This window comes from Schistocerca piceifrons, chromosome 6 (assembly GCF_021461385.2).
Source record: "Schistocerca piceifrons isolate TAMUIC-IGC-003096 chromosome 6, iqSchPice1.1, whole genome shotgun sequence".
Lineage (NCBI taxonomy): Eukaryota > Metazoa > Arthropoda > Insecta > Orthoptera > Acrididae > Schistocerca > Schistocerca piceifrons.
Window position 1 is genome coordinate 266,728,746 of NC_060143.1, and position 13,250 is coordinate 266,741,995.

Below are 13,250 nucleotides of genomic sequence, written 5' to 3' on the forward strand. Positions count from 1 at the left end.
GATGAAAGGAGAACATACAAAAATGCAGTAAATGAAGCAGGCAAAAAGTAATACAAACGTCTCAAAAATGAGATCGACAGGAAGTGCAAAATGGCTAAGCAGGGAAGACTAGAGGACAAATGTAAGGATGTAGAGGCTTATATCACGAGGGGTAAGATAGATACTGCCTACAGGAAAATTAGAGAGACCTTTGGAGAAATGAGAAACACTTGCATCAATATCAAGACCTCAGATGGAAACCCAGTTCTAAGCAAAGGAGGGAAAGCAGAAAGGTGGAAGCAGTATAGGGTCAATACAGGGGCGATATTCTTGAGGACAATATTATGGAAATGGAAGAGGTTGTAGATGAAGATAAAATGGGAAATGTGATAGTGCGTGAAGAGTTTGACGTAGCACTGAAAGACTTAAGTCGAAACAAGGCCCCAGGAGCAGACAACATTCCATTAGAACTACTGACAGCCTTGGGAGAGCCAGTCCTGACAAAACTCTACCATCTGGCGAGCAAGATGTATGAGACAGGCAAAATTCCCTTCGACTTCAAGAAGAATATAATAATTCCAATCCCAAAGAAGGCAGGTGTTGACAAATGTGAAATTTACCGAATATCAGTTTAATAAGTCACAGCTGCAAAATACTAACGCGAATTCTTTACAGACGAATGGAAAAATTGGTAGAAGCCGACCTCTGGGTAGATCAGTTTGGGTTCCGTAAAAATGTTGGAAGACGTGAGGCAATAATGACCCTACCACTTATCTTAGAAAATAGACTAAGGAAAGGCAAACCTAGGTTCCTAGCACTTGTAGACTTAGAAAAAGCTTTTGACAATGTTGACTGGAATACTCGATTTCAAATTCTGAAAGTGGCAGGGGCAAAATACAGGGAGCGAAAGGCTCTTTACAATTTCTACAGGAACCAGATGGCAGTTATAAAAGTTGAGGGACATGAAAGGGAAGCAGGGGTTGGGAAGGGAGTGAATCAGGGTTGTAGCCTCTCCCTGATGATATTCAATCTGTATTTTGAGCAAGCAGTAAAGGAAAGAAACGAAAAGTTGGGAGTAGGCATTAAAATCCATGGAGCAGAAATAAAAACGTTGAAATTCGCCGATGACATTGTAATTCTGTCAGAGACAGCAATAGACTAGGAAGAGCACTTGAACGGTACGGACAGTGTCTTCAAAGGAGGGTATAAAATGAACATCAACAAAAGAGAAACGAGGATAATGCAATGTAGTCGAATTAAATTGGGTGATGCTGAGGGAATTAGATTAGGAAATGCGACACTTAAAGTAGAAAAGGCCTTTTGCTGTTTGGGGTGCAAAATAACTGATGATGGTCGAAGTAGAGAGGATATAAAATGTAGACTGGCAATGACAAGGAAAGCGTTTCTGAAGGAAAGAAATTTGTTAACATCGAGTATTGATTTAAGTGTCAGGAAGTCGTTTCTGAAAGTATTTGTATGGAGTGTAGCCATGTATGGAAGTGAAACATGGACGATAAATAGTTTAGAGAAGAAGATAATAGAAGCTTTCAAAATGTGGTGCTACAGGAGAATGCTGAAGATTAGATGGGTAGATCACATAACTAATGAGGAGGTACTGAAGAGAATTGTGGAGAAGATGAGTTTGTGGCACAACTTGACTAGAAGAAGGGATCGGTTGGTAGGACGTGTTCTGAGGCATCAGGGGATCACAAATTTAGTACTGGAAGGCAGCGTAGAGGGTAAAAATCGTAGAGGGATACAAGGAGATGAATACACCTAGCAGATTCAGAAGGATGTAGGCTGCAGTAGGTACTGGGAAATGAAGAAGCTTGCACAGAATAGAGTAGCATGGAGAGCTGCATCAAACCAGTCTCAGGACTGAAGACCACAACAACAACGACAACGAATAAAATGATGTATACACCACTTACAAACTCATATGTGAAGTATGTTATTTTATTAAATTTTTTAAAATATAATCTACACCGGTTGAAAATCCTGAAGTGTTTACGGGCTTTACTTCAAGACCTAGTAAAATCGGTAATTCTATATATAGAAGGCTGTGGATTGCTGTGTTGTGAAGGTTGAATTACGTGTTCTTATTGGTAGCACTGTCAAAAACAGTAGCCCATCGTTTCACAGTATGACACGAGATGTATGTCGAACTTTTTCCGAGATAAATTGACGAATGGATTGGTAAATCTCTCAGAAAGTAAAGTATGACGCCAAAACTAAGTGTTTTTAAGAAACGTGGGTTTCCAGAATGAGATTTTCACTCTGCAGCGAAGTGTGCGCTGATATGAAACTTCCTGGCAGATTGAAACTGTGAGCGGGCCGAGAGTCGAACTCGGGACCTTTTCCTTTCGCGGGCAAGTGCTCTAGCAACTGAGCTACCCAAGCGCAACTCACGCCCCGTTTCCACAGCTTTATTTCTGCCAGTACCTCGTGTCCTACCATCCAAACTTTACAGAAGCTCTCCTGCGAACGGTAGACCACTTGCCCGAGAAAGGCAAAGGTCCCGAGTTCGAGTCTCAGTCCGGCACACAGTTTTAATCTGCCAGGAAGAGTCAAACGTGGCTTTCACTGCAATTGATTTTCGAATAAAGGGAAACATTGTGTTCAACATGTGACGTGTGAAGTTACAGACAATGAAATACAGACAAATTCGTTAATATCTAGAGAAACACCCATTAGTGCGTCGAAGATTAAAATAAAATGTTGTGGTACACAGTTTTCTCAAAACGAAAGTGATGTAAATGGTTGGTTGGGTTATATTCTGAAAAATTTATACATCCTAACAATAGTGTTAGGCAAATGTGTGTGTTGTAAAATATGTGGAGGGCCAGTTACCTTACACGAAAACAGTGAGGTATCAAATGGACTAGCCAGGAAACGCATCTTTAATTGTGCCAGTTGTAAATATACTTATTGATTTTGTAATTCTGATATGTGTAAAGATAATTATTTTGAAGTAAATGTTTGGTGGTTTTATGGATGAGAGCTATTGGCAAAGAACACACTACAGCAGAAACAATGTGTGCCGTGATGAATATGCCACGTCCATCTTGTAAAATCGACAAGTATGGAGGATTTATTGGAGCTGCTGTGGGATCTGTTTCATGTGAGTCAATGAAGGGTGCTGAAAAAGAAGCTGTAGAAAAAAAATGATGGAATGACTGATATACCAGTAGCTTTTAAAGGCACTTGGCAGAAGCGAGGTTACAGTTCTAAGAATTTTGTTTTTGTGACCAGTGTGGATACTGGAATGGTAATAGATTTCCTGATTTTAACCAAACATCGTTATCAGTGTGAATAAGGAAATGAACAAGGGCATATCTGTGACAGAAATTATGAAAGAGCAAGTGGTGGTCTGGAGGACTCTGCAGCTACTGAAATTTTTAGTCGATCTCTGAACGAAAGGAGAGTGTGTTACAGTAATTTCTTAGGTGGTGGAGACTCAAAAGCGTATAACAGTGCAGCAGCCGCTCAGCCTTATTGTGAGAAATTTATCGTAAAACTGATATGTGTTGGTCATGCCTAGAAGAGGATGGGCGCCAGACTGAGGAAGTTGAAACAAAGTTTGAGAGACAAGAAACTTTGTGATGGTAAAACCATAAGAGGCAGGCTGACAGAAAAAATGATTGATCAACTACAGCAGGATTATGGGATGGCCATTGGGAATAATACTGAGAATTTGTTGAAAATGAAGTTGGCAGTATGGGATACCTACAGCCTGTAAACTGATGATAAACCAATACACCACCTTTGCGCTCCTGTAACTGATTCATGGTGCAATTACCGCACTGCCATGTACTCAAACATTTCATACAACCACAACCATTGCATCCCAGCAGCAGCCACGGATATCATAAAACCTAATTACAGAGACGTGGCAAATCCTGGATTACTGAAGAAGTGTCTGCAAAAATTTTTTTTGTTGGAAAGAAGACACTAAAGTGGTGGGAGGGTAGGGGGGTCAGTGATGCTGTTTTTGCTTTTAATGGTGGCAACATTGGTAGGATGAAAGTGCTACAGCATATGGGAAATAATCCTGGAGCAACCTGCATCAGTGAACTTGAATGGATGGACTAGGTTCGCATTGATAAAGCAGAGTATGCAGCACAGTTGGCCCCTAAGGAGACCATAAAGAAGAAAAAACTTGGAAAAAGATCAAGAGGGTAATATACAGTATGGTGCAGGGTACAATAACTAAAAATAAAAAATTAACCATGTATTCAGTGAGTTACGGTCTTTTGAAACTTCGGGTGCCATCCCTGAAAGGTTACATTTTCTGCTGTATTTTTCCATAAATCTCAGAAACCACTTCGCGTAGATTCCTCAAAATTTCAGGGAGTAATAACATACATATCCTGATCCTACTGAACTAAAAGAAGAACATAACGTTATGTGTAATTAAAACTATTTAGGATAACGTACAAAAAAGTACACCAAATTTTAACCATGTAACTAAAAATTGTATTTCCGAAAGCAGTGGCTGAAATGCAATTATTGTAGTTCAGTAACTCAGAACATACAATTTCATGTCCTGTAAAAGTTTCATGTCAATGACTACAGTGGTTCCTGAAATACAGGGAAGCCAAGTCACTAAATTGTCGGGATAGCGCGTTCCAGCTTCCCTTAGTGAACTCCTTCTAGGTAACCTAAACTGTTTGTTGTATTTTAGTCAAACACTCTCTAAAGATGTTTATTCATTGCCTGTTTCTAAGACTGTCTTCCTATCACGTTATACTTGTTATAAAACACTATATTTGGATCGTTCTTAAGTTTTTTACTTAATTGTACGAGGGTGAGTCAAAAAGTAATGCCTCCTATTTTTTTTTCTACGTTTAATTGTCAGGAAATTTAAATGCAATTACATAGGTTGAAAACCACAACATTGAGGATCATTTTGTCATTTTTCAATGTAATCTCCGCCCATCTCTACAGTTTTGGTCCATCTTTGAACAAGGGCATGTATCCCAGCACGGTAAAAATCACAGCTCTGCTTCCTAAGCCATTGACGCACGGATGTTTTGACGGCCTCCTCATCTTCAAAATGAATCCCACGATGAGCTTCTTTTAGTGGCCCAAACGGATGGAAGTCTGATGGTGCCAGGTCAGGGCTGTATGGGGGATGAGGCAAAACTTCCCATCCAATTTTGACAATCTCGTCAGAGGTGTGACGACTGGTGTGTGGTCTTGCATTGTCATGCAAAAGAAGAACATCTGCCATTGATTTTGTTGGGCGAACTCGCTGAAGACGTGCTTTAAGTTTGTTGAGGGTTGTGACGTATTGAACAGAATTTATTGTGCATCCCTGCTCCAAAAAATCAACCAGAATCACACCCTCTGTATCCCAGAAAACTGTTGCCATAACTTTCCCTGCCGATCGCACAGTTTTGAATTTTTTCTTCCTCGGCGAGCTTGTGTGACGCCACTCCATTGACTGCCTCTTTGATTCGGGTTCAAAAAAATGCACCCATGTTTCGTCCCCGGTCACAATTTTTTTCAGAAACTCATCTCCCTCCAAACGGAAGCGCTGCAAGTGTTGGGAGGCTATTGTTTTCCTTGCCTCTTTATTCTGATCGGTTAACATTCTTGGAACCCACCGTGCACAAACTTTTGAGTACCCCAATTGTTTAATAATCGTGATCACACTGCCTTTACTAAGAGAAATAATGCGACACACTTCATCTGCAGTCACCCGACGGTCACCACGAATGATGTCATCAACTTGCTGAATGTTGTGTGGAGTCACTGCACTCACCAGCCTGCCGCTCCGCTTTTCGTCAGTCAACGGTGTTTGCCCTTCAGCTTCCTTACAACGACGAACCCATCGTCTAACAGTGCTGACATCCACTGTCACAACACCATACACCTTCTTCAGTCTTTCATGAATGCGTATGGGCGTTTCACCTTCTGCATTCAAGAATTCAATCACACAACGCTGTCTCAAACGAACATCGATGTCGGCCATCTTACAAACTTCTGCTGTGCTGCCACCTGTTGACACAGAAAGTTACTACTGCAGTGGATTGCAGAAGAAGGTTTGAGGAATGGCGCCAAATTCAAATTTTTCACTTAACTTAATTTCTTTAAGTAGAAAAAAAATGGGAGGCATTACTTTTTGACCGACCCTCGTATATCCTTTTAACAAAAGACAAAAACCTTGAAAATATTGGTTTATCGATTATCAGTAATTGTTCATGAATTTTTTTATCTAATTGGATGTTTTTGACTTAATATGTCAAGGTTCTATTGAACTAATCGGTAAGGTTACTTTTCCTGAGGAGTCTTAATAAAAATCTTGATACCAGTGATGTTGCATCCTTATTTTGCCCTCTCCTTCCACCTCCGAGAACCTTAAGCCAGCAGTGCGTACCAGTCCTCACAAACGGACAAGTACCTTAACGCTGAGGTGGAGCTGTACGAGTTTTGTGACGTCGCTTCCTGCTATTTCAAATTGAGGAGCCATTTCGTCACGTGAAACACAAAGTGAGATCTGGGACATTTCAACAACGTGTCACGTAAATTAGAACCCACAAGAAGCAGGAATGCTGTCTACGTCACAATCAGCACCTTCAAGACACCAAAGTGTAGTTGTCGTTTTCAGCTGAGGCCCCTGTTTTGTGTGTCGTATAGCTTATACCCTACGGATAAATGCTGTCTTGCAAGCACGTCTCGAAGGATCAGGAAGAGTCCAGAACGCGTCTTTATTGGTAAAATCAGATTTACTAAAATGAAGGGAAATTTACATTGATGGTTGAAAAATTGTCAACCTACACGTAGTTATTTTCTTGTTATAACTCACGTGTTATGGAAGTATGCCATTTTAACGCAACGATACATTTATGATTCAACAAAAACGCCTTTTCTTGATTGATTTTGTTACAGATTAATGCCAGTTAATGACGTATTAGCGATTATAGCCTTCAGAAGATCGCAACATTAAATACAAGGTCTTTCCCTGTAGAAGTTCACGGTAGCGTAGTTCATAAAAGTGCCGAGATACGAAACAAAATGTAGTGAGTAGCGTCTCGCTGTATCCAGAGTTGAAGGTTTCTTTTCACATTCGTATCTTGTAAAACTCTCGTATTAAATTAAGAGAAATAATTTCTGTAATATTCAATGTTAGGTACCAACAAGTGCCCTCTCTCGCTCTCGCTCAGGAGTGTCGTTGTACGATCAGCTGATGTCCTTACTGACAGGTCATGAAACTTTCCTCATAGTCTTATAAAGTCTTCATGAATATTGAAGTTTTTCTTTATGTATACTGCAGACAGAACAACATGACCAGCAACGAACGAAATGTGCATTTTAATAGAGCTAGCATACGACTTGTACGAGCGTTCATTTTCGTAAGCAAACTGTGTGGTTAGCGAGCCAGATAGAGCAGACACCCGCCACTGGTGAGAGCTACAGTCGCAAATAACGTTAACTGCCAGGTCCCTTCCGATGCGGTGTCCGTAGTGAGGTTAGATCTCCCGTCCATGTCAACGTTAGCTATGTCGTCCCATCGGAGGCCGGCTTTAGGAACGTGGGCTGTAGTGCGGTTAGCATGGATTGTCGAGAGGAGGTCGCTGGAGCGATAGGGCGTACTTGGACTGCACCACCGATGTGCAGTGTACGCAGTATATGAAAATACTGTGGAAGTCTCCATTGTCTTCTGTGCTTATCGCAATATGGGGCATGAATGCGGAATCATTTAGGATTCCGCTTTAAACTTATTTGTGCGTTAATTTAGAATTATTTGCAGTGTGCTGATGGCGGATCTTGGAACAGGAACTCTCCAGTAAAGTTGCTGATGGAATATCTTAGTTATTACTACTGAACTTATAGAATTGTTTGCCTCACCTACATTGTTCTGACGTTTATTCTGAATTCTATAAACCTAATTGTATTAAAGTATTCTGGTAGCCGCCTGTCTCACTGACCAAATGGGTGTAATCAGAATTTGTCGGTTTTCTGACCGTATTGATCTGTCTTATGTCCAAGAAGTGCTATAAAATTACTTTCTGTAGTGTAATTGATTTATGAGAACAAGTGATAAACTTTGGCTGATTTTCCATCTATAGCGAACCGCACGTTCGACTTCCTGTTTGACACTAAGTAAATACATTCATAGTGTTCTCTCAGAACGATATAGAATGAGTATTTCTTGGTATTATTTTATAAACTGAGAGTGTAACTAATAATCCGCGTTGCTTTCTCTTAGTTAATACACGAAATAAATAAAATGACAATAACCTTCCTAGGTACAGTGCATCCCTGAATGCATCTCAAGTGCACTGCCTGAGAAAATAAGATGAATGAGAACCAATTGTTACTGCGTGGGGTAGTTTGGTTCTGATAGCCTGGTGTAATCTATCAATACTTTAAAGTAAAAATAATTTGTGATACAGTTCAAAGAAGAGAACGTTAAAACAACCTACAACAACTTCCATTATCCGTGGAATAATTTGCCATATGGCTTGGCACACAACAGAGAAACTAATGTTCCAGAGGTACATGATAAGGGAGAACAAAGCATTAATAAGCGCTTCACTTACAAAAGGATATCTTACGTTCCATCCTATGCTGCTGATTTTATTTTCTATCTTCCCGGAAAAAGCTCGCTAAGATATCACTGATTAATTTACTTGTTTCGTCGAAAGAACAAATAAATAACACGTTCGTCACATATCCTTTTACGAAATCTTCAGATTTAACCGTTGTTGTTTTACCTTTAGCGGACTGGCCGGTCCAGCAATCATGAAATGTGAGCCCATAAAAAACAGCATATAACACCTTATCTGTGATGCAACGACTGGCACAGGAGAGAAAATAATAAGAGGTTGCATGATACTAGTCTGATAATTCAAGAAGAGCAAAAAAGGACCGAGTGGCCACAGCATCATTTGTGCTCCAGTGTAAGCCTGTGAACGCAACCTGCACAGTATGACGAGAAACAGGACGGCATTAGACTACTGGAACGCTTAAAAGTACGGAACCAAACCACTATTGACTGGTGATACTTGTGTGGTAGTGTAATACCTTACTTGGGTTTTCATTCACAGAGATGCATTCTCCAGCAAAAAATAGGCTACATCCAATGCTTCCTTTCTTCCCTCACAGAATTCGACGAGGGCATACTTACTGAGACAGTTAGGACCGGTCACGACATTTTCGACAGCCTGATATTAGTCTGAATAACATGCGTTGGAGTATATTTACAAGGCGCCAGTTAATCAGGTTTGCTTCGGTGCTACACCGGTCCTGATGCGGTTCAGGCTTCTGTAAAACTCCCATTTCAAGATTTCGCCGCTGAGCGTCTACCGTAGTGGAGGGTAGTTTACTGAAGGCTCAAGAAGAATTGCCAAAAATGATGTGACGTTCATAGTAGTTAAGCTTCTCAGCGTGTTCGTAATCAGCCGGTTGGTGTTTGGGTTATTAAATTCGGCAGCACTGTATATTTCATCGAGCGACATGGGTATTATGTAACAAGTTAACAGCTGGTCTGTTTCATTTTAGTTTAAGTTGACCATTCGGACACGCAGACATTTGGACCGCACCGAACAAGCATGTTCTGCCGTGGTAACCATAGTGCCTTGGCTGTTGGTGTCGGACTCTCTGGTCTAGATCGGATTTCTTGCTTGCCTATTTTCTCAGAAAGTTACTTCTCTCTCCGACTTTACGACGGGTCATCTCAGTATGTACGTCAGTGAGCAGTCCAGTATGCCACCCAGGTATGTCAATTCATCAGTGCGTTCCAGGGCTGTAGCGTGGTTTCACGATAGCGTTCAGTGTGTGCATTAATTGCGTGGTTCAGTTCAAGTCTCGCCCGCTCGTCGGGTGGCGCGAAGACTGGAGTTGCCTCGTTCCAGCTGCAGAGGGTAAAAGCAGCTGTGGACAGTACCAGCAATGTTGACGGACAAACGTCCCAGCCGGAACTTGGAGCCAGCACTGAGGAAGACGATGGGGAGCTGTCGGCTGAGAACACATTGTGAGTGGCGCCCAGTGAATACATGGCGCACAGTCCGATGTGGTCTGCATTGCTGAGTGGTTGGTTCCCTAGTCGGGCAGCGGACTGGTCGGAGCCTCGAGCCAAGACCCAGACGCTTATGGGTGGCAGCAGGCAAGACAACACGGAGCCTTTCCGACAGTCGTTCTTCCCGCGAACCATACGCGACTGGAACAGAAAAGGGAGGTAATGACAGTGGCACGTAAAGTGCCCTCCGCCACACACAGTTGGGTGGCTTGCGGAGTATAAATGTAGATGTAGATGTAGATAACGGTGTCCAGTGCACGGGCGACGCGCACTCCCTGCTGGATGGTCTGTATCCTGGAGACTTCGGACAAGCAGTGGAACAGCCGCAGCTTGGGATCAGGCTCTTGGGCAGCTGCCGGCTGACAATACACGGACAGCGGCGTCGAACGCACGGAAGTTACCCAGTTCAGTGGTGTTTTGGTATCGAAGAAGTCCCTTCTGAGTCTGTTGTGGAGTAGCGGAGCAGCCCCTTACTTTGTCTGCACTTATCGTGAATCTCACGACCAGCGCAAAGTACCAAACGACTGGAAAAAAGCGCGTCCGGCCGAAGTGGCCGTGAGGTTCTAGGCGCTACAGTCCGGAACCGCACGACCGCTACGGTCGCAGGTTCGAATGCTGCCACGGGCATGGGTGTGTGTGATGTCCTTGGGTTAGTTAGGTTTAAGTAGTTCTAAGTTCTAGGGGACTGATGACTTCAGACGTTAAGTCCCATAGTGCTCAAAGCCATTTGAAACATTTTTGAAAAAAGCGCAGGTGACTGCTGCATTTAAGAAGAGTAAAAGAACGGACTAGCAAGATTACAGACCAACATCCTTAACATCGGTTTGCTGCAGAATTCTAAACCATATTCTGAGATCGAATACAATAAATTTCCTTGAGATGGAAAATCTTATGTCCACGGCTTTAGAAAGCATCGCTCGTGCGAAGTCCACCCTGCTCTTTTCTCACATGATACACTTGTGAACTATGGATGAAGGGCAACAGTGGATTATTTCTAGATTTTCGAAGAGCATTCGACACAGTAACTCACCGCAGAATGTTAACGAAGGTACGTGGATACGAAATAGGCTCGAAGATTTTATGAATAATACAACCCAGCATGTGGTCCTCGACGGCGAGTGTTCATCAGAGACAGGGGTAAAAGTCAGAAGTGCCCAAAGGAAGTGTGATAGGATGGTTGCTACTTTCTGTGTACATAAATGATCTGGCATGTGGGGTGGGTAGCAAACTGCTTTTGTTCGCTGATGATGCAGTGGTGTACACGGTGGCGTCGAAGATAAGTGACTGACAAAATTTGTAATTGTTGTCATGGATTGCAGCCGGCTCTTAATATAGTAAACTGTAAGTTCATGCAAGTGAGTAGCAAAAACAAATCCGTAAAGTTTGTATAGAGCAATAGTAGTGTCTTGCTTGAGACAGTCACGTCGTTTAATTATCTGGGTGTAACATTGCAAAGCGATATCAAATGGACCGAGCATGTGAAGATTGTGGTAGGAAGAGCCAATGGTCGACCGGTTTGTTGGGAGAATTTTAGAAAGTGTGGTTCGTCTGTAAAGGAGATGCTCCTGCGTCCCATTCTTGAGTACTGTCGCGGTGGGCTGCTAGATTGGTTAGCGCTAGATTCGATCAACATGCAAGTGTCACGCATATACATCCGGAGCTCAATTGGGAAACCCTGGAGGGAAGGAGACATTCATTTCGAAGAACACAGCTGAGAATGTTTAGAGAACCGGCATCTGAAGCTGACTGAGGAACGATCCTACAGCCACCAACATATATTTCGGATATCTACCACTACGACAAGATACGAAGACATATAAATAGTCGGTTTAGCCTCTCTCTATCTGCGAGTGGAACAGGAATGGAAGCGGCTTGTTGGGGTACTGGTTACCCTTCGCCGAGCATCGTGCGGTGGCTCCCTGAGTGTATATGTAGATGCAGTCCGCTCCCGGTAGCTGAGTGGTCAGCGCGACAGAATGTCAATCCTAAGGGCCCGGGTCGGAGATTTTCTCCGCTCAGAGACTGCGAATTGTGTTGCCCTAATCGACATCATTTCGTCCCCATCGACGCACAAGTCGACGAAGTGGCGTCAAACCGAAAGACTTTCACCCGGCAACCGGTCTGCCAGACGGCAGGCCCTAGCCACACGGCAGTTCCATTCATGTAGATGTAGAATCGTTCACCTGTGGAGCCGAGTGGAGGTTTGTGGTTGACGACACAACAGAAACAGCGGCACCGAGTGTTTGCAGAATGAGCAGGCTGGTGTTACTGACTTGCCCGGTAGGGCTGTACCTGGTGTGCAAGGACGTGACAACGTTTAGTGCAGTTTGCCCTGTGTACAGGGCTACTCAAGGGAGCTTTCATGTCTTGTGGTCTATAATTAACTGGTCCTCGATGCCAGTGATGAAATCGTTACACGTATCACCGCGATTTAACTTGGAAATGTGCTAGTTGTATGTTCGAAACTTGCTGTAGCGTACTTACTCAAAGGTTGTGGCCCAAGCTATATCGTTAGCCTACAGTAGCGTTAAAATCTTTGGAATTTGTATTTCAGGGACGCTTTTTGGTAGATTAATTTTGATACTGGTAAAGGAGCATATTTAAATTGTCAAATTCTTTGGTCGTGTGTCGCGCTTCCTGTCCTGATTAGTTTTTAGCTTATTAGTTTCTTGTTACGTGATAGGTTGATACATGCTTAGTAAAGCATGTGCGTGGAAATCTGTAAATCGGATCACCACACGATCAAAAAATGGCTCTTAGCACTATGGGACTTAACATATGAGGTCATTAGTCCCCTAGAACGTAGAACTACTTAAACCGAACTAACCTAAGGACATCACACACACCCATGCCCGAGGCAGGATTCGAACCTGCGACCATAGGGGTCGCGCGGTTCCAGACTGAAGCACCTAGAACCGCTCGGCCACCCCGTCCGGCAGCACACGAACAGCTTAGTTGGTGGTCTTACAGTACTAATTCTCAATTTACTCGACAAAGAGGGAACACTAAGTAGGGTTTGATTTCATTTTGTGTGTGTGTGTGTGTGTGTGTGTGGGTATGGGTGTGTAGACATATATTACTGAATATGGAGGCAGTCAATTACTCTGTAGTAGTTGGAGAGAGTTATTCCCTGGGGAAGTGTGTGGAAGTAGCTTCGAAACACACTGTGGGATCTCGTATAATTTTGTTCAGTTTTGTGTCTCTTTGGTACTAGTACTCCCTGTACTGATCCACATACTACATC